The following is a 26,801-nucleotide window of genomic DNA, read 5'->3' as shown; positions in this document are numbered from 1 at the left end:
TATTTATTTTTTACTTTCTGCAAATTTACACTGTAGCTGACTGTACCGATAGCTTCACCATGTATAATACACCAGTTCTCATCGGGTTACTTAAAGTTAAGCTGCACGAGGCACGGTTGGTGCTTAAATTAAGTTTGTCGCATAAAATTAAGCGTAGACGCATAATAGTATGCTTTAGCTATGCAAAGTATTCGTACACCAACCAATTTGGTCAGAAAGTTTGCAAAGCATTGTTTATTTGAAACATTTTAATAGAAAGCAATTAATATGAAATGACAACCTAAAAACTTCGAATTAGAAATTTTAAAGTTTTCTTAAATTAACAAATGTTATTTCCTCATTGCTGCAGCTATTACTATTACATAAACAATATGATATCATATATGCTATCATTTGCTAGTACTTTCATTTCACTAGTACTACGAAAGTTTACTGCTATAAAAATAAAATGTGAAATCTGATAAAAGAACGCTTCATAAAATAAACAAAGAATGTACACATATACAAATACTTTCTGTATAACCACTATGTATACCAAACATAAGCAAACCGTACAAAAAATTTTACTTTCTGCGAAGACCAAATAACGAATACAATTCCGTCAATTACGCTCATTCTTTTCGATTTTCGTTATTCGTATCTTCTGCTTATTTAACAAAAAAAGGCACGAACATGGTCAAAAAAGTTGCACGATAAAGGCGTATATAGGAAGGGACATTTCGTGACATGTTTTCTTTGGACATTTTCCTCTGTGGTCTTGCAAGCGTCTCGACGCCATTGATTGGACGTTGCCAGGGAGGTTTGACGAGCTCTTTGACATTACTGCGACCTCGTGGTCCCATACGATCAGCTGTATTTGACAGATTAATTAGACTACAAGCATTTTAGAATGATGTAGTGTAGACTGTTGAGATCAGAAAAAAAGGTCACAAGAAATTATTCTTTTTCTTCTTCTATTACGTCTTTATGCCATTCTATTTTATAGTTCTCATTTGACCTATTGTGCACGGTTTCAAGATAAACCGTAAGATTTGTTTGTTTTTAAGCGATGATCGACCGAGAGCAGTTCACCATGAATAGCTGATGGATCCGTGATTGAAGGCTGCCACGATACGTTCCCTCGATTGCAGTTTCTTTTGCTCGTTTTTTTGGTATTCGGACTGCAGTGTTCTGTGAAACTTTCATGAAGGTTGATTAGAAAGGTATTTTGTGTCGTCGAAGCTTTTCATTGACGTTTATTAATAAAATTCCTATAAAAAACGAGACGATTGTCAGATATTTTTGCTTCGTACTTTACCATACTTGGTAAAAAAAAAAGTGTTCAATCGGAAAAGTTTTTCCGGACAAATAGTTGATAATCGTTTGATCTAAAAGTATAATGCATCGCAATGGAAAATCTGTGCAATGTGTTCACCCGACACAAGCGGTGTTTACAAAGCAGGTTTTTATGAACGATAGGATCTCGTGTTTTTATTAATTTAGTTCAGTGAGATTTTTCTCCTTTGAATCCAGTAATCCTTGCAAGATAGTTACACCATAAGCGTTTTATAATCGTCACAGTAAATAAAGTTTGCCAAATTTTTCTATAAAGGAAATCATACTCGCTTATAGATCGTAAAGCCACAGAAAGAAGAAAATATCGAGGCAATCACAGCCACGGAGTCGTTTCAAAGTTCTTATCAAGTCATCCTGACGAAGCTATTAGAAAGCAAAGACGGACACGAAATTTAAGATCGAGCAAGTTTATCATCGATTGAGCAGCCAATCGAGCCGAAGGAAAATTATCGAGGCAGCAGCTTGACGAGCTAGCTACCCGATGAGTGAGTGGAAAACGAGGGCGGAGGTGAGGACGTGAACCGCCTGAAGGGTAACGAGATTAGCAGCGATCGCGAAGGCTGCAACCTTGCAAGTCACTCAGATATCCGGCTGGTAACCTTTAACCCCTCGGATGGGCCGCATATTGGCATAGCGTTCCCTGCTATCAGCTACAACCACTTCCTTGTGCCTTACCGCCCTCCTCTTCGCTCTTGCAAGCCACTTCCGGCGACGTTAGAGCTGATTCCGTGAGCATCCCCTTACTTACTTCACACATGTGATTAAAGCTGTCGAGGATGATCTTGAACTTGATTTGGTCTTTGACGCGTGAACTAGTATCGCGATCTCTATGAAAATTTCTTTAACTAAAGAAACCTATAATCTCGAGTTTTATATCTGTGGAAAGATTTTAAGTTTTTCGAGCTATTTCCACTTTCATATTAATGATATTAATTAAATGATATTTATCAAACGATATTGATCGAAGATTTTACTCCAAGTTCCTAGGTTATTGAGATGTAATAGAGTTTTTAAATTACTAGCTTTCACTTCGTTCGCGTGGACTACTAGTATTCTTTTTTACATAATTTTTAAGGAGAAAACAATTACGATTTGCAAACAAAAACAATTTTTAAGTAGATGAATTTTTATGAATGAGATACTTGCATATTTTTATAACAACAGTTTTAGAGGTTACTCTTCGTAGTAAAAAATGTTAAATTACAAAAATATTCGATTTCAGAAGAAACATGATGTAAACAATAACCATCGTTGCTTGTCTCTACGAAACATGGGAGCGCGTACAACATCCAGTGATTCCAGGCTATTTTGCAGCTTGCACAAAAGGGATCGAAATGAAACATAGCCTATTTTCTTTCCTGCGCTGTAAGCTGTAGATATAACAGGAAAAAGCCCATCAAAATCCGTTCAGTAGTTTTTACGTGATGCGAGTATAAACAGACAAACAAACAGAGAGGCGAAAAATCCAAGAGTTAGTTTTTGCAATCCATAGCTTATGGTCTGCACCTCGATGACTGTCTTATTTTCTTCTTTTTCTGTTCAATGTATAGACACAACTCTTTTACTCTATTGCATGTATAAATAAATAAATGTAGCACAAACAATCTTCTTTTATTTTCAGAAAATATATTTCTAAATAGTTCTGAATTTCATGACTTATTTTCGATTTCTCAAACAAATTTGTTGAAATATTATTCGACAGTAGTCTGAGAAACGAATTGTTTTCAAGAATAATCTCAAACAAGGATGTTGGTAATCATCTGTTATTTCCAAAAATTCAAAATCGTATGGAAAGTCATCATTTTTATACAATTGAAGTGTATGATCGACTGTATGTAGTACAGGATAAACAGCGAGTTATTTCAAGAAATAGAAGAGATATGTCTTAAATTATATTGTTACTTATCATGCAGGTTCATGCACATTTCTACAAATCAAAACGATCGTTAAAAAAGGAATACTTATTGAACAATAACCTTATTTATTACTTTTCACTAAAAAATCGTTTAAAAAAGATACTTTTAGAAATATAATTTTATTTACTACTTTTCGGATAGATCGACGAAAAAATTAAAAAAAAGGACAAACATCTTATCATAGAAACGAGGACTAAACGCTTGTTCTACCGAACTGAAATGAAGATTTTGTTTGTCTACCTTTGCGATCCTGTCCATCAAAGGTAGTAGCAAGAAGCAGAAACAAATGGAATAATAAATGTAAATATATTCAGCGGATATTATGCGCGATTCAGGTGCGTTTGTAAAGAATGCACACTGACGTTGGATACGATTTTCCAGCGCGTATTTCTATGGTAATCGAACACAGCACAGTCGAAGGTATTTCTCGAAAGCCTCGAAAATACTTGGTAATTCGATACGTTGCGTATGTATGGAACTTGCGAGTATCCAGTGTCTACCACGATGCATTCCGATGCCTGAAACATGCTGAAGCTCTTGCATTTATGGAAACTAGTAACGTAACTTTAGATAGTGCCTCAGAATTGAAACTGTACTGTCCGTTACGCGGAAAAGAAGAACCAATGGTGTTAACGGAGAGATAATGAAGAGGAAAATTATTGGAACAAGCGATAAGGAGGACGAGAATTTTGACAATTTTGAGTAGAGTTTAAAGTTGAAAATATCGCTGTTCTAGAATTTTTGACACGGTACTGCAAAATGCTGGTACTCTACAAGATCATTTTCCATGTCACTTTGACTTTTATACGTAATTTTTGTTTCTGTAGATTTTGTTGATTATTACCTTAACTGAATTGTAATGTTTGAACGTCATGTAACAAATATAAAAATCTTGCTCCAAATTTACAAACTTGTAGCTATCTACATTATGTTACTCTTTGCTGTCAATATTCTACTCATTAAAGGTACTATTCGAGACTTGTTACTCGAATAGTATTTTCTGAAAAACTTTTAATAACTAAACGAACTTTTGTTCCGCGTCTGGTTATTCTGTATTATAATTTATTTTATATTATATTACATTTAATGCGGTTTGCAATATGTTAATATGTGATTAAACTATAACTAATTATGGAAATGAAACATGATGTGGGGGTAGAATTTAGAAGCTGGAAAATCAGTAATGGAAAATTAACATATTAAATTTCATTTAATTAATATTAGAACAATAGACAGCAACGTTACTGGAAAGGGCACTGACCCTTTTATCAACGAGTGGAAATGAAAAAAATAAAATTTGAACTTAAAAACGGAAAGTTTCATTTTTCTAGTGTGTTGGAAATTTTGATATCGAGTTATTCTAACAGAGGAAGTTTGGCAGCTCGAAAATTCAAAAATATTCGTAACTTCGCACAAGTGTAGTTTATGTAACGCTAATAGCGGAACAATTCCTTTTTGCAGCTGAAAAGCGGTCCTAAGAGTGAAAATACCATCGCAAAGAAATCTTTACTTTTCATATCGCATTACGTTGTTATTAGCATCACGCGAACTACATTTATGCAAAATTCCAAATTTTCCAGTTTACCAAACTTCCCTCGTAAGTATCTAAATTCTAAATGCTTAATCTTATGGTTCAATTCATTGATAAATGATCTGCCTCTATTATTATTCTGCTTGCAATAAAAAGAAAAATTATTCTACATCTTAATTTAGTAATTTAATAATCTGTAATTGAATCTCTTACAAGAAGTGTCTATTCCCTCTCCTTCCAATCTATATTTTTCGTAATGAAATCTTGAATTTTATTGCGCTGTTCGACATGACATTATCAGAAAATTTCAATAACTCGTCCTTCTCGCATAAATTCAGGCCGATTCGTTCGAAGAATACTAAAATAGCGGCAGTACTCAAAAGTTTCTCGCTGTACGTTTGACATTACAACCAGCTGGACGGTGTGTAAAACAAGATGCATGGAAGGTATTTTATTGCATGGCAATAAAATGCAACAGATTACTGTCACGAAGTGACCTATCGAACACGACACACGTTCAACGCTGACATAACGATTCCGTATCCATCAACGTTCTCAACCTACACCAGAACTCTGATTCGAATGCCAACTATGTTCCTCATCTGTCGAAGTCTTGAAATATCGAACATTTCACAAAAATATAATATTGAACGTAACATGGTATAATATAAATAAATATTATCAGAATGGATCGGACATTATCGAAATAGATTTTCATTCAAATAATTATTCAAACGAATTCTTTATTTTATTTCTTATTTGCTTTGTTACTTTATCTTAAATAAGATGTATCAGAACGCTCTTCTATTATTTTTGTGATTGATCCCATAGATTGAAATAGAACCCCGTGGGAAATCGACAAAGTATCCATCGAAATGAAACGAAAATGAAATAAATAACTTGAAATCTAAACTAAAGGAAAATGAAATAAATAATTTGAAATCTGAACTAAACAAAAGTGAAATTAATGTGCACATTATTGACGTGAACAAATTGATTTTTATAGTAGAGCCATAAAATACAGAGAAGTCATCCGCGTAAACCTTAAATAAATTACAAATAAATTTCAGGTAAACGTATCAAATGTATTATATGATTTCTTTGCTTAAATAATATCAATTGTTAATAGAAGCAGAAATGAAATTAATTTTCTGGGAATTGAAAGTAAAAATAATTAGTGGAATAAAAATTGGCGATAATATTCCGGTTATTTTTCTGCAATAACTTTCCAGAAAATTGACTAAAATATCGATCCTTTCGAAATAACAATGTCACATCGAAAACATTCAATAATAGCATTCCATTATCTTTTTTATTTCGAACGTTAAACGAAAAATCAAGCAGTGAAATAATTGCCATTATTTTATTTTACATTACTTCTTGCTAATAATGGTTTAATTATCGTGCTAATGTAATTCAGTAGTACAACTCAGTAGTAATGCAGCCAACTGATACTATTACACAATCGGGGCAGTGCAACCGACTAACGTAATTTGAAATTGAGAACCAATAATGTGATTTAACGCTGAACCTTAATAGCGCAACTTGTAGCATCAGCGAATAGTAAAATTGGATGCTAAGCGAATACTTCGATTGTACGTTACAGAAAAAGAGAAAGGGGGAAAGAATTATAATATAATTGAAAATTAACATTTTTTAATGACACACACATATCATTTTTCTACAGAGACTAATACCTTGATACTGTTAAGTTACGGTATCGACATCTTTATGTAATCAATTAATCACTCCGTAACCAACCAATCATCCCCATACGAATAGAAAAATACAATTCGGTTAAAAGGGGGTGAAAGAATACAGCAAAGTTGAATCCCGCTATTTGTAAAATTCAGCATTCAACGTGAACTAAATAAGGAAAGGGTAACGGAAACTAATATCCCAGCCATCTTAGTCGAAAGAAACAATAGAAACGAAGAAAAAAAGGAAGATCCTGATATTCGATCAGGCGATTCCGTCGAGACACGCGGAAAGCACAGAGAGAGCTTTCGTAATTCGAAGGCTAGTCCGGGGAACTTCTCCCCTGGCTGATCTTCTACGGTGAGGAAACGGCGAATTCCCGCGGGATCGCGGTTGGGTATCGAAATCAAATCAGGACCAAGTAGACAAGCGGCAAGCCGGGCACGTAGCTACAGGAAAGTAACATAAACGCGTAGCGCTCGCACTTCCGCTCTGTGGCTAAAGTCTGCGCGGAAGGCCCTTGCATCAGCTGAAATCTCGATCGTATTAGGCCGAAAGACTCGTGAATCCGGCTTCTTTTCATCAGCCGACAATATCAGATTCTTTCCACAGGCTTACTAGAAATTTCCTTTCTTCGCAAGAAGATTCTAACGACACTGTATAAATACGTATTCCTACTTTTGGCTTATTGACCCGTTTCTTCTTTTATTCTTCTTCTTCTGTTCTTTGTCGATTGCGTAGTCGAATAATGTGACTCTGTTTAGCTTGTGGTATGTCGGATGGATTATATGCCTTTCATTGAATCGGATACGATTGTTTGTTAGTTGGATTAGTAAGTGGAGCGAAGGTTTCATTGTTTGGCCAAGGAATTAGTGCAACTACATAAAAAACTACATAAAAAGCTACATAAAAAACTACGTAAAAAACTGCATAAAACTATATAAGTGTTAATAAAAAAGTTTTGTAATTTTCAAGACTTTTAAATCGGCCGTTTCATGTGCGACACGAACCTAAGATTTAGTAATTTAAAATGTTATACGTGCAATTACGACCGAATGTAAGGTAACTAGGAAAATAAAGATTGAAAGTGACAGGGACAGAAAGAGGCAAACCGCTAAGTAGGTGGAAAGAACAATACGTGATAGGGAAAGCGGTTACAGAGTAGGAGAAAATTACAAGTTACAAAGCTACCTGTAGAGATTATACGTATGTAGTGCCACGGTGGAAGGCTCCTCTTTCTGTTGTGTTCTTACCACTTTGCTTTTAAAAGTTCTTTGGTAGTTGAGAGACGGAGGCGAGTTAGGGGTAACTATGTACGTTGCCGCGATAATGAACGATCGATTCTTTGCGAAGGAACACGTATGTTCGTTTATAGAGAACGAAGCTTTTCAGGTAATTGAGAATTTCATTTAACAAAGAACGTTGGAAAAAGAAGTTGAAGCACGTTAACTGGAGAAGTAAACGGGGGTTAAAAGTATTATATAACAGCGATAAATTAGAAAATTTCATACTGTTATGATATATTATTACACGTATTGTAATATGAAAGTTTCTATTTTTAAATCCTTTGCTTTAATAAAATTGTAACCTGAATAGTTACGTTAAAGAGAGAGGAAGAAATGATTTTCAAAAATAGAAAAGAAAGTCTAGTCTATGTTAGCCGTTACGCTGCGATATTCGTCTATCGCTGCTGTATACGCGTTGTCTAAAGAATTATATTTAACAATATAAATCTAAATTTAACGATGTAAATGATACATATATCGTAATTTACGTTATATCGTAATATAAAAATCGAATGACGGAATGAAACCGAACGAATCTAATCCTCACATAGAATTAAATAGGAAGGTAAATAGGAAGGTTAAATAGGAATAAATCGCATAGGAAGGTTCAAACGACGTCAGAATCAAACGCGAATCGAATCATCATGATCGAATTCCAGAAAATCGTGCTCCGAATTCCGGCCGTGTCAGTGTCCTTGCAGCGGAACGCATAATTAACCGAAGACGTGTTAATTGGACGCACGAGACGCGAACCAGCAGAAAGGAGGAGACAATGCAATATCATCGGAGCGTCGCGTCGATGCGAAATTAATTGGCGAAAAGTGAAAAGAAAGCCATCCAACATGTGTGCACACGCGCACGAACGGCCGTTAGCATTAATTAAAAGCTGGAACATTCTATTTCAATTTCAAATACCATGGATTGGTCGCCGAGCTTCATAGCTTGTCTGTGTGATCGTGATACGACAATACCGTTCCTTCAGTTACCTCGACCGATCATCCGTATTTGCATAATTCGCTGGCCAACTTAATTTCCGGCATCTCCGGAGACGTTGTCGGAAGTCTGCGCACGCTTCTTCAACGTCGACGAGTTGTCGTTCAACGGAAACGGTTTCACGCTGACGACCTTTAATATTTGCTGTGCCATGATTTTATTGAGTTTTATCAGGTAGAAGTAATGAAAATTTAATTAAAGGCTAATTTGTTTGGTAATTCAATGGACATTTTAGAGCGTTTGTAAAAATATTTTTATGGTGGGGATTCCAAAATTTGAGATATCGCGTAATCCAACACGACGCAGTAATGCTTCTTCTTCTGAATCGAATAAAAATTGTTGAATAAATTAGAAATAATAATGCAAGAAAATTGAATTTTTCTTTTGAAGAATAGGTCAAGAGTTTCATGTAGCTCTATGCAGTTTTGATACCTCATACAGATTCATACGTTCCGTTATTTGCGTTTAAAAAAAGAAATTACACACGTGCCAAGAAATTTCAAAGAGATTACAAGTGTCTCGAATTCGCATTATGCTTATCAAAGTGCACAGTAGGAATCGATATCTCTCTTCGATTCGACGATTGTCAAATCAACGTTTAACCAACCCCTACGTCCATAAATTACAATCCTTTCTACCCTTGCAAAACCCCATTTCTGCCGACAAGCCGATTTTGTATAAACCGTCGTCGTGTATTTATACCAGCACATTTATACCAGTGCACTTGGTACTTCCGTGGGTTAATTCGGTCATAAATATACGGCGACGTCTTTACAGCGATAATCACGAATGTGGTCACGAATGTGTATATTGTGTATACAAGGTGCCCCAACAATCACGGTATAATCGGTAATAAGATAATTCTACGTGGAAAAGCAAGACAAAAATGTTGGATAGAATATAATACTTGCTGTGGTATTTGGAGCGAGAATACAGTTTCTTCAGCTGTATTCATAAAGATATGAATTTATGTAAATATTCCGGTTGTTAGATAGGTTTGAGTGAACGAAAAAGTGTTATAACGATAAATCATGCGTCAAAAAGTGGATTCCTGCTATTTTGCAATTCGTAGCTTCAATTGCATTTAGTATTCAGTAGCAGATTGATCGAGCTTTTTGGCTAAAATTTATTTCGAAAGAAAATGTCGTACAATTGCTTTTTACGCCGTGTTTTAATTAATTATTAATTTGCTTTGAAAAGGAACACGGAAGAAGACGAGGATCAGCTATTTAATTTTATTTACGAGTTCTGTTAAATTTCCCTCTGGATCATTATTACCCGAATGTGATTTAACTCTGATTTAACCTGCGATTTAACATTTTCAATGGCAAATTAAAAAGTTAACCTTCTCGACTGGTGCATCGTTGAAAACCACGGATTACGAAATATAATTTTCTGGGTTATTTCGGAGTATGTAATTAAATTTTATACTTCCATTCTGGAAAGTTTAATATCATTGGACGTTAAAAATATGATTACTACGGTTTGGAATGTTCTGTCCAATCGCTTCGTTATTTTAATACGAAGCGATTTGCCTGGCATAAAATATACATATTTTAAATATATTTTATACACGTAAAACATTTCGTGCTGCAACAACTGGAACGAGTTGACTTCTTGTCCCGGATTAGCATTCCAGCAGAAAAAACAATTCAATTTATTAAAATATGAAAATATACGTGTTATGTGTTCAATTAATTGTTTTACCTACTAAATAGTATAATAAGCATACTATACTTTGGAATTTTATATATCTTTGTGTATTACGTGTATCCTCTGCACTTTGACACTATTAAATATTTCATAAATGCATAAAAATTTACGATCTATTCATCAGGTTTACTTTCAAGTAACCTAATATTTATAGACCAGGGTATTCTTGGTTTGTTTTTCTTCCACAATCCATCCTTCAAGAATATTTCGAAATTTTCCAAACTTTTTGTTGATGGCGTACGTTTGATGGACACCCTGTGTACTAGGAAAGTCAGGTTCGACGTGTTTCACCAGAAACGGGGATGATCCCTGACGATAGCGTATAGAGATCCATCACGCGTGTCGCGCGCAATATACAGGTAACCCACGAATTCTAATCCCGCGCCGTGGATGCGCGTATTACCATTTTCAAATGAAACGAAAATTGCGCCGGAATAGCCCAACGCGTTCGGTCCGATTGAACCGCGGTTTCGATGAATCAAATCGCGATTACGCTCGCGCTTAAGTAGCAACATTTCTCTGCTGATTGCTGTAATGACCTATTAAACCACCTAAACAGAACTATTGGCACCAAGCTGAAAGAAAGATTGTTTGTGTCAGAGGTGGCAGCGTTGGGAAGAAATAGCGACAGTGATTGGTGCGTGCAATGAATTAGGTACTTTCATGCAATGGTTATTACTATTATGGTTTTAGTGCTATTACCATGGCGAACTTTAACTTTGTCAATGAACACAATATTAGCTTTTCGAACAGAAATTGCCGTTGCGCTGCCAACTACGATTTTCCACATTGTTCCACGCTCCAAGTATTTTTCTTTTTTTGTTTGAATATATACTAGAACTTCGTTTGTTAGAAGGAAATTTTAGTTAATGTTAGTGTTAGTAAATTTTGAATAATAAAAAATAATATCTAAGTAGCGAGGAAAATTGGTGAATTGTCGTTACACGCATATGATACAGTTGAACCAATTGAAATAGTTGAAACAAATGGAGCTATGATGCAATGAAGAGCACAGTGAGGCTCTTGCTAAACGCCTGGATATACAACGGCTACGAAAAGTATTCGTACGTCCTTGTATTATTTATTGTAGCATTTATATACCAATTAATTAGTCCCATGGTAGTTTAAAAAAATCCCAAGTGCATTACGTTTCCTATGATTCAAGATTTTCTTTTTGCCAGTGATTCTTTATCACGAAGATTTCCCCCGATCAATTTCCTCGTAATTTGTTGCCTCCGGCTCGCTTTTCCGTGCACATAGTCTATATCTCCAGGTATCGGGGCAAGTGATTCGCGCGAAGCACGGCTGAAAAATAGGTCGAAGAGCAAACAGTCGAGGAACATCGTTAACGAAACACGGAGAGCTAATTCAGTCGAAAGGATGGCTGTTCTCCAATGGAAAACTAATATCCGGCATTATCGAGCGCGTTATTTATTTTACTTTACCATGGAAGCTGATTAGTTTTTCGATATTTATTTCAACTGTCGTCGATTAATCGTGAATAGACGAAGATTTGCTCCTATTGTCCGACAGGATTTTCCTTTCGATTGGTATCGTTGCAACGAATCTCTTATATATGCAAATCAAACGTTTTCCTTGTATAATATTCACTTTCCTTTCCTTTTCTCTATTCCTTTGCGCCTGCTCCATCTGTTAGACTAGAGATTCGTTGTTATTTGACATAGATAGCGACGATGTAGAGATCGAGTTCGTTATTTCTCCTGCCTGTTCCTTTGTTTTCATATCACGGGCTGGATGTATTGCAGTTTTCTTAAATTATGTGAATACCAGTTGTTGAAATTGAACGTGCTGATTGAATACGCCCGAGCGATTCTTTTGTGCTCTATGTTCCGCTTCATTCTTTTTTCGTTCCTTCGTTTCTCGAACGGAATTGAATGTAGTTTGTTCGATGAATCTTTTACCTCGCTGATTGTGAGATCTTCTTCTCTTGTTCAAGTGCAAGGAAGAAACTTCGTTTTCTTTTCTCTTTTCTTTTCTGCTTTATGAAGTCTATTTGCTTGTAAGAAATAATGTTCCTAAATTCTTAGGTAGACATTTTTAAACCTATAAGAAGAATAGAAATTTTAAATAAGAAATAAAATGATTATATAAGAGTATTAAACGAGATTACATTTAAAAAAAAAAGAAATGTTAAAACTAGAAAACCCATCTTTTAACAGTTCGAATATTTTTCATTGAAAAATTAGCTTTTAATTGCGCTTAATTTAATTTAAAATCTAATTTTCTATAAAATACTGCTTCCTCTTCAACTAAAACGATTTTCATATGTCTAAAATTTGCATGCTGGTACTCTGCGCATAAATGAGTTTAGTTTTCCCAATTCTCAGAGCTATATAAGTTTCTAGTTTATTTTCCACGCTTTCCATCACTTATGAATTCGTCAACTCGATTTAGCCGTGAACTCCATTTGATTGAAAACTCGAAATCTAACTATCGTCGAAATAAAACTTCGAAATCTGCGCGGTCCCTAAAGCAGCGACGAATAAAATTTCAACCGAACAAATGCACCTATCTCTGATCAGTTAACATTTTTCATTGCATCTGCTGCTTTTACTTTTCGTTGCGTTTAAAATAATCAAATGTTTTCTGATATTCTTTTATCCAAAAAATTAGTACGCTCGTTTTATTCTCCATCGTAAAAGAATTCTCTGTTAGCGAATCCCACTTTCACGTCAATTGCTTATCTATGAGTTGCAACCATAGAAGAATCAATAGCGTGCTACATCAGCGTTATTAAACTTTTTTTCCAGCTTTACATAAAGATAGACGTTTCAGCAAAGTTTATAATTCCATTGGAAAGAGCACGTTGGGATTTCGAATATAAAGGAAAACGACTTGATAATCAAAACCAGTTAAATTCGTTTCCATCGTCTCCTTCACCTTCGTCGTCGAATACTCGACGCGCGTATTCGTTTCGTGGACGTTTGCTTGTTCAGCCGCTGGTAGTTCCGCGATGAAACGATTTTCATAAGGCATTGTTGATTCGAGCGAATCGCGTAGGCGCGAACGCGATGCACACGTTCGTCCAATATTTGCGAAAAGTGTGTCGACGCGACTGCCGTGTGCAAATACCAGTCAGAACGTGTTTGCCGCCTACGGAAGCGTTATAATATTTAATTCGTTGTTTTGAAGTTTGTATTCGTGTGTCCGGTTGATTTGTAACCGCTAGCGTTAAAGAAAAAAGTTGGATCTGAGGAGAAGATGGGCTTCTTTTAGAAAGACAAATTGGAAGAATTTCTCTGGAAAGAAGCGAATTTGTGTGTTTTAAAAAAAACTTAATTTTATCAGATTAGCATACATAAGTACGTAGAATGTGGATTATAATTTTTAGGACCAGTCCATACATCTATTTATCAAATAAATATTTTTCTTATTATTGTTTTATTTTCTTTCGATTGCTGACTACAGATACAGCCTACAGGTATTGTAAAAGAGTACTAGCGTTATTTCAAGAAAACCATCCGACTGTATGAAAATAACAAAAAAGACTGCAGCTTCTTTGCGATTCTTCAGAAAATGTGTTACGCGCAGGGAACAAGTTCCGAGGAGGAGAATGGGCAAAAGTTTCGGTTTTGCGTCATTTCGCGAAAGTTTCCTCGCAATGGGCACAAACAGTTGTAAACAATTCCACTGATTAAAAAAGCTAGAAATTTATCATTTTTCTAGAGATTGCTAGATACTGGAGGTAGAATATCTTTCTCGCAACTTGCTCATTGAAACATCTACATTTTTTACATTTTTTTTATATCTTTGTACTACATCCTACCTTTGTTCCTTCTTTTTTGCAATCTATGCATATCGCACAAAGAAACACGCAGAAAGTTTTGATTTAATCGTCTAAGAAATTATTTCATTGTCAATTATTAGACACGCCATAATTGTTGGATATCCTGGGATATCTCGCGAATTACAATGATATCCGAAAAAGATTGGAATCACCCGTGATGGAGCCTTTTTGTACAATTTCCTGCTCTCCGAGTTCATTAAAGCAAGGGGTTAAAGTCTGTGCCCTGGCCCAGTTACGAAGAATGCTCTCGCAAGAAACGTCAGCAACAAGCTAAATTAAAAATCTCACGCTTGCGAAAAGCTCGCAATACCGTATTTCGACTATCCAGCATCAAAGAATTTTCAGTTCACGTACGTCATACAATCCGAACCACGTGAAACCACGAATCAAAGACGGCGAAACCTTAGACATGCGCGTTCTCTTCCGTTTGTTTAACGAAATTAACCTCTCGGCCGTGAAAAGTGCGACAAAAAATGCTCGTGCTGAATGGCAGCGGTGAAGACGGCTTCGCGCGAAACCCTGTGAACGTTCGTCACGGTCTAAACTTCAGACCTGAGGAAATTTAGACCAAAGCAGATCTAGCTTCTAACTCGAATGAAAAGGGAAAACCATCCGTGATAAGAGAAAAGCTGCCCTCAGCCTTGTACAGGCCACGCGCTTTGCCGATCTCGTGAGGATACCAAACGTCCTGCATAAAAAATGCAAGGGACACCAGCTTCCCTTTGATTGTCGCTGCGGCAGGACGATGCGATAGGCGAAGAATAAAAATGAAGACAATAACAGAGGGCTTAAGAAATCTCGTCTCTCAAAGGAAATCATCTCGTCTAGTAGGATGAGGCTTCTTCTCCGCGAATCGTCGAGGTCGTGCCTGACCGCGTACTTGCTCTTCTTCCACCTTCCTTTTTTTTCCCCTTTCCTTCACCCTCTTCGTTCCGACATTAAAGTCTGGGGAATTAAGAGACTACTCTGCTCGAAAAGCAGAGGCTGGTTTTAATGGAACGGCGTAAAGTGAACTGGATATGGTTTTGGAATTTTTTTACATGGGATTAAAGCGGATAAAGACGAAGAACACGCACACGAAAGGGGTTAATTGTTGACGGTGGTCGAGTAACACGCGGCAAGACACGCGTTTTTATATTTTTATGAACACGGCTAAAGAAATGAAGCTTAGATATCGTTTCATCTGGTAAAAGTTGTAACAAATATTCTACTTTGGATGGTTTACATTTTCCATAAATGCATAAAAAACTGTAGTTTAATTAATATAAATATTATATTCATTTTTGGCGGTATTGGACATTGTTGAAAAGTGTGTTACAGGTTATAGATTAATTAACGAATTGAAAGGTTTGCAGCGAAGGATAAAAGAACGGATGACTTGAATTCCAACCAGTCAGAAAGTGAAAGACGAGAGGCAAAGTGTAGCACCGGTGGAGAGAATAAATTTATTTTTCCAATGGAGTATTTTTCTTGCATTAACGTGATTAAGTTAAGTTCATTTTAAAAGCGGATACGCGGTGTTTGCGCTCGATAGCGATGCATTTTGTCGGCGATTGAAATTGTTAAGGTAGAAAAGGGGTTGATTTTAAATGATCGATTTGCGTTTAAAATGCGAAAGGTAATTTAATTTCGATGAAAATGTTTAACACGATAAATCGAGGGAAAGGGAGACAAGTCTAACGTCGTGCTAAATTAAATACACGAAACATAATAGTCCTTATGCTCTGAATTTAATTGAAGTTAAATTATGTGGTAAACTGGAAAAGGAGCAAAAATCTCGAAGCGAGGTGAATGTTTTTCTAATTTTATTATTATGCTTTACTGTTTATAACATTATTATGCATTGATGCGTTAATTTTATATAAATGATTATCTTCAATTATAAATCAATTTCTCTAAGTCGATTCATAGAATATGAAAGAAATAAAATTAGAATGCTGTTAATGTCACTCACTAAATCTTCTAACTTAATAAATAAAATTTAATCAAGAAAGCACGAAATACATTGCAGACTATACGATTGACATTATGATTCTCGATACCTTTACTCACGAGTACGTATATAAATTAATTAAAAATAAATTAAGACCTAATGGAGATTCATATATTGTTAAGACAAATTCGCTAAAAAGTGTCGGAACAGTTATGAATGGCAATAGACATGTCATCGATATGCAACAACTCTATTGTTTTTCTTCAATTAAAATGTATCGTATAATGTATCCACTATATATTAAATTCTCAATATAACAATTCCATTGTATGTGATTAACGCAGCCATTCGAATGATTCGTTTGTTCCCTCTATTAATTTAAATAAGGAACCTTTCAGCGGCCCTTTCGCAGAGGTGCTCGGCTGGCCTAGTTTCGAATGACAAACGAAACGTATCTCCCTAAAGGCGGTGTTGTATTGTATCAAAAGCATGTTCTGAACCGCGACCAGAGAGCGTGGGTTCGCAAACTGAAATGACTCGGCGAATTTGCGGATTTCAATTCGCCAGCGGCTCCTAAACTGTTGAATTTCGCGATAGGGAACTCGCCCGCTCGCTCACTCTAATAATTGCACACTGCTCGCAGAGTTTCGCGTTCTTACAAACCATTTAAATGTCGCTCCGTTGCAACTAGAAAACTTTCGACCTACATCTTCGGGAAAGGACGCCGTCACGACGTTTATTCCAAGACTTACCAAGGAACCCTGCACCTCTTAGCGTTCTCTCTCTCTCTCTCTCTCTCTCTCTCTCCCTCTCTCTCTTGAAGCTAACGGAAATTGTCGCGAGTTTTACGACTTAACACTTCTTACGGGCCTTAAGTGTCCGTTTAAGTCAATATCGGAACATTGTGTCTATTTAAATAGCGGAAAAATCGGATCCGAATTCCGAAATTGTCTCAAAGAAGAACAGTCAAAACTTAAACATACACATAGTACAAAACTGGAATATTTTATACTTTAATGCGACTAATGGGAGAAAGTAACGAGTCAAGTTTAAAGTTCGAAGAAAAAACATTTCGCGTGCACCGACCCAACAATAGTTCCAAATATCCGTATTTCGTTCATCCACGTAGCTGAATGAAACAGTCAGCAAACAGCCAGTAAAAAGTTAAGAAGTAAGGACACCGCAAAACGGTCATGCGGAATATCATTTTCCACTTACTACCCAGAACGAGCTAAAATTCTCATCAACTCTCATTAACAACTTCCTAGAAACAAGAAATTGCAAGACAGTAACGCAGATCACACTTCCGAATATCATTTACTGACCACAAACTGTCGTTAAATCGTAAACTAGGAACGAATTGTCCCGAATTTTCGACGAATCGAGGCAAAACTAGTCGTAATTTTCGTATCGTTTCGAATGGCCACAGAGAAATTGTCAAAGGCACGTAAGGCACGAGATCTCTGACGAATGGAAGTTTGCAAGAAACGATGCGTCGTTCGTATCGAAAAGCTGTGTGTAATCTTGTGATACACGGTTGTAATTAACGCGGCTCGATCGACCGAAAAACAGCCGGATTATACGGCTTGTTGCTTGCCGGTGGATCGACGAGAAATTTCCAGCGACGTTTCAGCAGCGATGCTGCTATCGCTTCCGATTGATTGATTTATGAAGATAAAATGGACTATGCCAGCGAGTGATATCGCAAGCTTGATCTAATTCCGCGAGAAGCGTTTCGTTTAAATCACCGAAACTTTCAGTGCGAGGCTAAAATTGCGCCATTTATTTTGCGGCATGTGTTTTGTCGATACTCTTTCAAATTAACACTTTGACTGCCACGTTGGTCATATATGACTGGCCACGGTTTCTCCTGTGACGCTACGGTGGTCATTGGTGACCGGAGCGCTTGAACTTCTTACAATTGTAAAAATTGTATGAAAATTGACAGTTAGGGCATTTTGAATATAACCGATAAATAGAAGATACTTTGAAATAAAAAGTGCCACATTGAACAATTAAACATTTTTATTAGAACATCAATAAAAAGAAATGGGAACAAATCTTGCATCTAACGGTGCACTGTGTTTGCATCCATATCTTTGAGGGGTAATCTACGAGTATTATTATAAACACATCTTAGAAAATAATCGTAAATTCTGCTTTATAATCATATAATTGAAGTTAGAAGTGTACACATACCTTACTATTATATATAGAATGAGCAAACACTGTTTACTAATACCTTTACACGTTTCAACAATATATTCTGCACGTTTTGCTTACGACCAAATAACGAATGCGAATGGTTTGTTGAAGTAAACAAAGCCTCGTTATAATATGTCGCTATCAACTGTTACCAAGGCGCCACCAATAAGATAAACGGTCCATTGGGGAACAATGTTGTCTTACATCATCAATTTATTATTATTTTGCCATTATATGCTTTGTATAATAAAAATACTCCCGTGACGTCCTGAGCGAAACATGTGATTTTGGCATGGCAGTCAAAGTGTTAATACAGCGTGGATGTTTCGGTAAATTCATATTTTTACGAATAAGGAATAGAACGTAAACAGAGACTTTCAAACCACCTTTGCCAAATTTAAATGCGTGTAGAAAAATCACAGGAATATCTATCAGCACTTGGGAAAGTTTTTTTAAAGATATTTTTCATCGCTGCTCTTAGGAAATAAATGGAGTCCACAATAACGGGAGTTCTACTGTACTAGTAGCTTCAAAACCTCGTATCTTTGCAGATTCCTGAAAGCGGTACCAAAGCAAAACATTCGACTTCGATTATACCAAATTGTCAACAAATCATAATTTCCTGATATTCTAAGCGAAGCATATTCAATACAAATTTTCCCCTTTACGTAAGAGAAATCGCTCGCTCAGCGTTTCAACTATTTTTACGAATCAGCAACTTTTTGAAAAGTCACCCTGTCATACATCCGCGAAGGTAGTCCTTTTAGAATAGTCCTATCGAGTCGTAAGAGCAGCCGAACGTTCTTTGATCCGCCATTGATTTCGTAGCAGCCGGTCAAAGGCAAAGGTTTTCCACAAAAGGAGTACGGCTTTTGGTTATCACGCGTCATTGAATCCTGAAGAAGGGCTACCGATTTCACCATTTCCACGTAACTTCTAACTGTCAACGAATCTACACGAATTTCCAACGCAACTTCTTCCTTATTTTCTATTTTCCCTTTCTTAATTCTTTAAATATATGATTTAAATATTACAATTTAATATATACGATTAAATTGATTACGACGTTTTAATCGCACCACACAGACATTCGGACTTTCTATAGCTTTTTGATATCTTTTTCTCGTTACACATAAAATACACAATATTTCCTCGTTTAGCGTTCGACATAATAATGTACTGGCAATAACTGTCGATTTTTTAAACGCTAGTATACCGCTTCAGTTACTATCCTCAATAACGAGTTTCTCTGTTTACAAATTCTTTTCGCACACGCATATGAATTTATAGCACAGTCGTCACGTATGTATGCGCGTGACTTAAAAAGCCATTCGATTGAAAATGCTTTGTTTGTAGCGACTCCATCGCTAGCCATCAGCTAACCTTCGACAGGAAGCTGCTTGATCTTGCTCGAATTAATTTAGTCGCGAAACGTGACGACTTTGATACATCCGCGAAATAATGCCGCAGTCACGCCTTCACAGGCCGAGGCTACCACGCGCCACGAGTAATTAATGAAGACGAATCGACTTCTAGCTCTCTTCTTCGTTTCGAGGCGTAAAATTCTTCCTTCTACAAACTGTGTACGTTTCCTGATGAATCACACTTAATTAAGGTGACTAACGAGCTTGGGATCGCCGCTACTCATACGCCGCTATCATGTATTGTTCTTCGTAGGAATCTTTCATTTTTATCTCTTATTAACATTCGTGGATACTCGCCCCTTTCTTTTTCACTTTTACCCCATTATTTGTAACAATAAAAATCTTTACGTTTACGAATTGATTCTTTTATTTTGTAAAACCTGACATATAAAAAACAAGGGACCACGTAAGGAATTACTTCTGTACTTGTATCCATACAATACATTCCTCGCAGCACGTACATATGTTGTCCTTCGTACGACAGCTTTCACAAAGTAAAAATTAAAATATCTATTAAAAATTAATGATTTTTCTACTGGTTATATTAAGAGATATAATAATATGAAAGAACATTAATCGAAATAAAATAAAGGAAAGCAATGAAATATACTATACCAGATACAAATCAGACAACAACTATTAAACGTCCTTACATAGAAACACAAATATAGAAGGATACCGTAAGTCATAGACAATTTTCTTTCCCATAAGTGGCTCCCTTATCATTTGTTACTCCCTATATATCATTGCCTTCCGTTCTTTTAGTTTCACCCTATCTACGTACTTGCTGCTTATCTCTGTACTTCACTCCCCCTTCCTCTATGCCCCCGACTATTTTTCTCAGCCTCCGCCTCTTTATCTTTTGGCCTTTTTCCACTTGAAAAAAGCGAGTAGGGGAGTGGTCAGAGGGCAGAGAGATAATTATCTTCGGCGAATTACTGGTAATTGTATTTGTTAAAGGGGTATTTGAATTCATTTAATTCGGACCATTAACGAGAGAAAAATTAGAGAGCAGGTGAATAGAGAGAATTAGATTTCTTTGGCGGCCAGACAGAGACACGCAACATGCGATTTCGTAAATAAAGCGTTACCGGCTCAACGAATTAAAGGGTTTACCCGTTATTTCCCTACGATTTTGAAAATATTCAATGCCTGTTTCCACTAGGATGTTTAATAAATTCATTTGCATTAGACCTATTTAAAAAACGTTAAATGCACAGTTAAATCCATATACTCTTATTTTCCAATGAAGAATTTCTTTATCAGAATATCCTTTAACATCTACAGATTTGTTTCGCGTTTTACCGATAAAATCATGACGGTCACTTTTTATTGCCGAATTACATTGCCAAAAAAATTTCGAAACGTTTTGTGTAAAACATACTGTAGGATCTTTACTACAATTAGTTTATTTACAATAAATGGATTGTAAAACAGATGTTGGTTAAACAGGAAACGATGGTTGTTTAACGTGAACTAATCACAATAACGTATTATAATTAAGACAACTAGATAGTTAATTTGCAACTCTCATCACCACGGATCCAACGCTCTCTCTCACGCAGACCGCACTCTCTCGAGAACGCAATTCGCACTCCTTGACTTCTCGATTTACACTCTCTGACTTCTCAACTGATACTCACTGTTAATTCGTCTTTATCCCTTAGCATCCCTTTGTCTTTTGTCTTAACCCTACCACATACGTGTTCCGCAGCTGCACGTGGCCAGGATCATGCAGGCCTTTTCCGCGAAACTATTCCATTGAAGGACCGACGATATATTATTGGGCCTGTCGGTAGTTCGGCTTTCTCACGACATTGTTTATAGTTTGCCCAAAGAATTGATCGACATCCGAGGCGGAAACCGATACGCAATCTCGATAAACTCGGTGCGATCCTTCGCTATCGAAAACTGCTTTTCTTACTCAATCCGTAGAAATGAGTTGCGGACTCATTTCGAACGGCAATTATCTCAAGCAAAGTGCATAAATTCATCTGTGCTCCATGCTCTATAAATGCAACGGACGCCGCGGAAAGATAAATATTCAAATATGCATAACAGCCACGAAGTCAAAGAACGTTGTTACCAACTATTTCTACTACTCGACAAATGCTGTTCCTTCGAATTCTCATCTTCTCGTTGTTCAATGTAGAAACTCTGGATACGAATTAACTGCTTTGAAGAAAAAATAGAAGCGGTAAAAACAGGTGTAGCTATAAAGGGCGTGGATCGTATGAAAATGAAACGAACTAGAAAAGTCTATGAGTGTTCTGCCAGGCAAAATGTAGTAATAGAACTTTTGTTGCTGTTTCAAAAAATTATTTATCGAAATATTCGTGGCTAGTCAAATGTAAATTGGACTTATTAGCTGTTATAATTCATTGGCTATTATAAAAAGAGCCAAGAAAGTCATGAATGCGCGAGTTTTCCTACGTAAAATATGCTAATGAAACTTTTGTTTATGATTCTGAAAATTCTCCATCGAAATATTAGTAGACAATAAGATTGTGAATTGGATTTGTTGATTATTATACTTGGGAATTATCGCGCAACAAAGGTCTGTGAAATCTCTGCTAATTTCGCGGACCTTTGCAAGCATAGCTTTGATTTATTATTTAACGGGCATGGTTCGTGATTTATCACTTACTATGGTGTTGGTCGACTCTCCTTTTTCCTGTCTCCCATGGCGCGCCGAAATAAAATTGCCATGTATTTTCGGCGCAGTGCCAAGGCTTGCTTTCGCTACTAATTTCAGCCCGTCATACACCTTACTTGTTGTTGCACATCACGCGCAATACAATTTACGTGACGTGGCCGGCCTCGTGACGAGCTTTCCCAGTGTTCCGTAACAAGCTGCATCCCTTTACCTGGTAATTTCCACCGAAAATATCGCGCTACTGACTCACGGCTAATACGTTCTAAATAGAGCTTTGATGATTTTGGTTCTTCGAACAATCTGCTTCTGGGAAGAAACGACCGAAATAACGTTAGAAACAAAGATTGATAATAAGAACATGATGAATGCATTTTTGACGAATTTCTTAATTTGATGTTATTTAGCGATTAAAGAAATATGATCCTACATAATGTAGTTAATTAAGAAGAACACAATTTTAAGAACAGAAAATTTTAATAACAGGAAAATGACCTCAATTGTATCACGAAATTATGTAGGACCACGGTATATGATATTTCAGAAGTGCAAATAAAAAAAATATAAATCTTGTTTCTCTAAGAGAAAAAGATAAAGTTTACTAAAAGTTCTCAGGAAATGATGCAAAGGAAGAAACTAGCCGAAATTATTGATTTAGCTTTAATCAACGTTTTATTTTATTTTCACACGCGACTTGCTCGTTAAATTATTCTGCAATTAGCAGAGCTACTAATTAGTATAATTACAGCAACAAATAACGTAAAGTACTGAGTTTTACGTTTCGGTATAAACTTGGTGTAAATTCGGCCAGTCGCGGGGAGACGCGTTCGCGAGGAGGCGCGTCAACGGGAGTCGTAAATTCCCGTTACGATTGTATCAATCGACACCACGAGCAGGTCGATCCCCGTATTTCTTTTAGGATAATAGGGGTAGTTCAGTTGGAATAAAACTGTAGTCTACAGTTTTATTAATATATATATTTATTTCTAATTTGCACGGATACACACTCTCATACACAAGCGAAGTCGGTGAATTTGATTACTTAGACGGAACGTGGAGTTAGGATGAACGCCCGATTGTCGTACGAACAGTTGACTTAACTGTCGCGAGGGCTTGAAGAGCCAAAGGAACCCGGGAGATGTGTGGCACAGACTGGCCTAGACTCGACTCACAGTTCGTTCTTTCGCCATCTCAGGAGTGGGAGACTTTCTACCGTCTTAGGTAGTGGATGATATTGTTTTTTTGGGATGAAGTCCCTTTTTTCTTTGTATACACATCCGCTCTTTCCGTATGGCAGATACCTGTTTTATTCGTGATTGTTACCAGCACGTAATAAATTCCAGGTAGTGGTGAATAGCCCGCTGTAAACGTAAAGTACTTTTTGGGACTCTACGTCCCGTAATTTTAGTGCAGACCAATTGACCCATCTATATACGTTAGACATTAAACTATCGTTAGAGTATATGGTGAGTCCTTGGATCTGTAGAAGGTCAGAATAACGGTATGAGGGCCGTTGACAGTCAGGTAATAAGGACTGACTTGTTGGCCGCTTCATACGGCGTAACACTTGGAATAAGTCATTCAAAATTTCGTAAGCATCGTGTCAAGTTTATGAAGAAAGATTCGATGGAAACTTAAGAAATTCTTGAAAACGTTTCTTGAACGTTAATCGTGTAACTGGATGATAAGATTGACGGGGTTAAGAAAAGTGACGTTGGCGAGTTTGTCTTCTGAAAGGTTCAATTGCGAGAGTAATTCCAACGCTATTGTTCAAATCGACTCCCAAAATCTCAGAATCATGTCCCAAATACGAATCCCTCTTTTCAAATCTACATTCAGGGCTATATGTCACCTGTCGACGATGATTTTTTCTAACCCAGTGAAATCAATCTTCCACGAGCTATTTCATTACCACGACACGTAACCTGAATGTCATGTCATCTCGTCAGCAACGTAAATTCCCTTTCTCAATGGGACTTAAGACACGGAACGTTAATCGGGCTGGCCGTCAATTGCGTAGGGCGACGGGAGCCCTTTAAACCGTCACGACAGAACAGGAATTAGAGCATCGATTAGACGGTCAATTATGGAATTGCGTCGGGCAGACATCATACGAGTAATTCGACGCTTCCAGCCGGAATACTCGTGCCGGGAATGTGGATCGTTACGGGACCGGGCACCGTTCGAAATATAATTAGTTAACGTCGTGTAATTAAAAGCATTCGGTACGAGACTCACGTAGTTTCGACGCGATTTCACCGGCCTGTCGAAATGATTAAATATTCTATTATCAATGATGGAGGCACAGGTTAGAGGGGTTTTTGGCGTTCATTAGAACAGGCGACCGAATATAATCGGACACGCTGCCACCAATTGGCAAATCCTTGCCGCGCGTTTTAACTCTCCGTGAAATCTATTTTTCTTTGATTTTCTTATAGAATCGCACGTGCTTCATGGTCGAGATTTTATTAGCAGATCTGTGAAATATATCTCGATGGTGATGTTCGAGCCACGTATTGTAGTCGAATTGCAAATATAAAAAGAAGGTAATATTATTTCACACGAAAAGAAACATGCAAATGAAACTTTGAATCGAAAGAAGTTTCATTTAATAACGTAAACTGTAAACTGAAATCAACGTTTAATTCATTATTTCAGTCGACTCGATCAATAATTCCATGTCAACGGTTATTACGTTCATTTATACAAGTGAAATATACAGTCTAAATATTAATAAAACATCGTGCAACCTATAAACGACAACTAATGCGCGTGACGTACGTGTAACGCGATATAATGACTGAAATATAGTTGATTTGTCATTTTATTTCGCGTAATATATCGATTTTATGCTTGCTAATTACAATGCTAAATGTATACCATTTAGGCATTGAACATTTTACTTTTAGATACTTGTTAAAGTAACTTTTTTAGATAAACCTATTGAGAAACTCGGTCAAGAATATATATCACGAACAAATTTTCTCTTTCGACTCGAATCAGATTGGCCGAGCGGATGCAGAATTTATTGAACTGAAGATTACCATGAGCGTTTCTGGAAGATGACTATCGAGGTAATAACGACGAAAAATGATAACAAGCTACTAAATCCTGATAATAATATACAGTGATCCTATATACAATGATCCTGAGATAATATTCTATATAGTGAACAGTGGCAGGAAATTAAATAATATTTCTCCATAATTGAAACAAGTGGCTCTTGTTCCTCCTGTTGCTGGTATCATCTGCGGTACAGTGAAGCCTGCTGCATGCAATTACTATCTAATTGCCTATACGAAATGGACATCTAATCTGGTATACATCATGGTACTCCTATAGCCGATAGCAGTAATTCTCTGGTTTATCCCGTCAACGAACGTCGTTCTAGCTTGCTGTAATTAGCAAGAAATTAATCAAAGATACGATTCTAGTGTAGAATGTGGTGCATTTCCTCGCTTTGATACGCATGTTTTATTTTTCTTTTTTTTTTTTTTCGTTTTTCTATGGTAATATGGCAATGCTCGTCTGTAAGCAAAACTTATGGTTTTTATTTAGACAAAGCTAGGTATATGGAAAAGTTTTAGCCTTTTTTTCAAGCTTTCACGTGCAATTATCTTTAATCGATACAATTCCCTAGCTTTTTGCGCAATTGTTTGGTTGGTATCGATCTGTCTGAAACGCCAACTTTGTGATCGATTGGCGACCGCTTCACAAAACCACAGTGAGCACGATGAGCAACGACCACAACGCCTAAGCCGCATGTGGCTTGAATCACTATCCTTAACTTGGACTGAGAAGTTCCACAGCACGCGGCGTATTCTCCAGATTTGACACCGACAGATTATCGCTTATTCCAGTCGATCTATTTAGCTCTCTTTAGTCGGACAACACTTTCGAAATATTGCAGAAATACGAAAGTGTTCCAGTGTGGTTTCTTCGCGACGAAATCTGAAAGTTGACAGAAAATTGTACCAAGTGTTTCGAACATCAATTTGTAATGCATTGAAAGTAATGTAGTTGAAAATGTAAAATTGATAAAGGGGCTTGAAACTTCTGCATGCGTCTAATATTTGAGGGAATAAAAGACAGAACTTAAATAGAGATCAGTTTTAGCTACGAGATATTATCATTGAGTACTTTACTCTGCATATTCTGTATATTTTTATCTTGTAAGAATTATTACCGTGAACGTGTCTGAATTATTACACAAACGTAGAGCTACCAAATAAGTAAGTGACAAAGAAAAAGAAAAGTTACAATTTGAAAATAAAAGTTTCTTTTATATCGTTAAAGATAGTTCAAA

General features: G+C 36.6%; 1 protein-coding gene and 1 long non-coding RNA gene across 2 annotated transcripts in view; one reads left to right on the top strand and one right to left on the bottom strand.

Annotated features, from left to right (window-relative positions):
• The window catches only part of Dpr1 (defective proboscis extension response 1), a 291,260-nt gene that overhangs the window by 257,239 nt on the left and 7,220 nt on the right, over positions 1–26,801 (top strand). The gene's annotated exons all lie outside the window — the stretch shown is intronic.
• On the bottom strand, positions 20,192–22,924 carry LOC139992816 (uncharacterized). Its single transcript, XR_011801208.1, has 2 exons — positions 21,482–22,924; positions 20,192–21,439 (listed from the first exon to the last, which is right to left on the bottom strand). It is a non-coding gene; the product is annotated as an uncharacterized lncRNA (long non-coding RNA).

The sequence above is a fragment of the Bombus fervidus genome, chromosome 12 (assembly GCF_041682495.2).
Source record: "Bombus fervidus isolate BK054 chromosome 12, iyBomFerv1, whole genome shotgun sequence".
NCBI lineage: Eukaryota > Metazoa > Arthropoda > Insecta > Hymenoptera > Apidae > Bombus > Bombus fervidus.
This window is presented reverse-complemented; position numbering and strand designations above follow the sequence as displayed.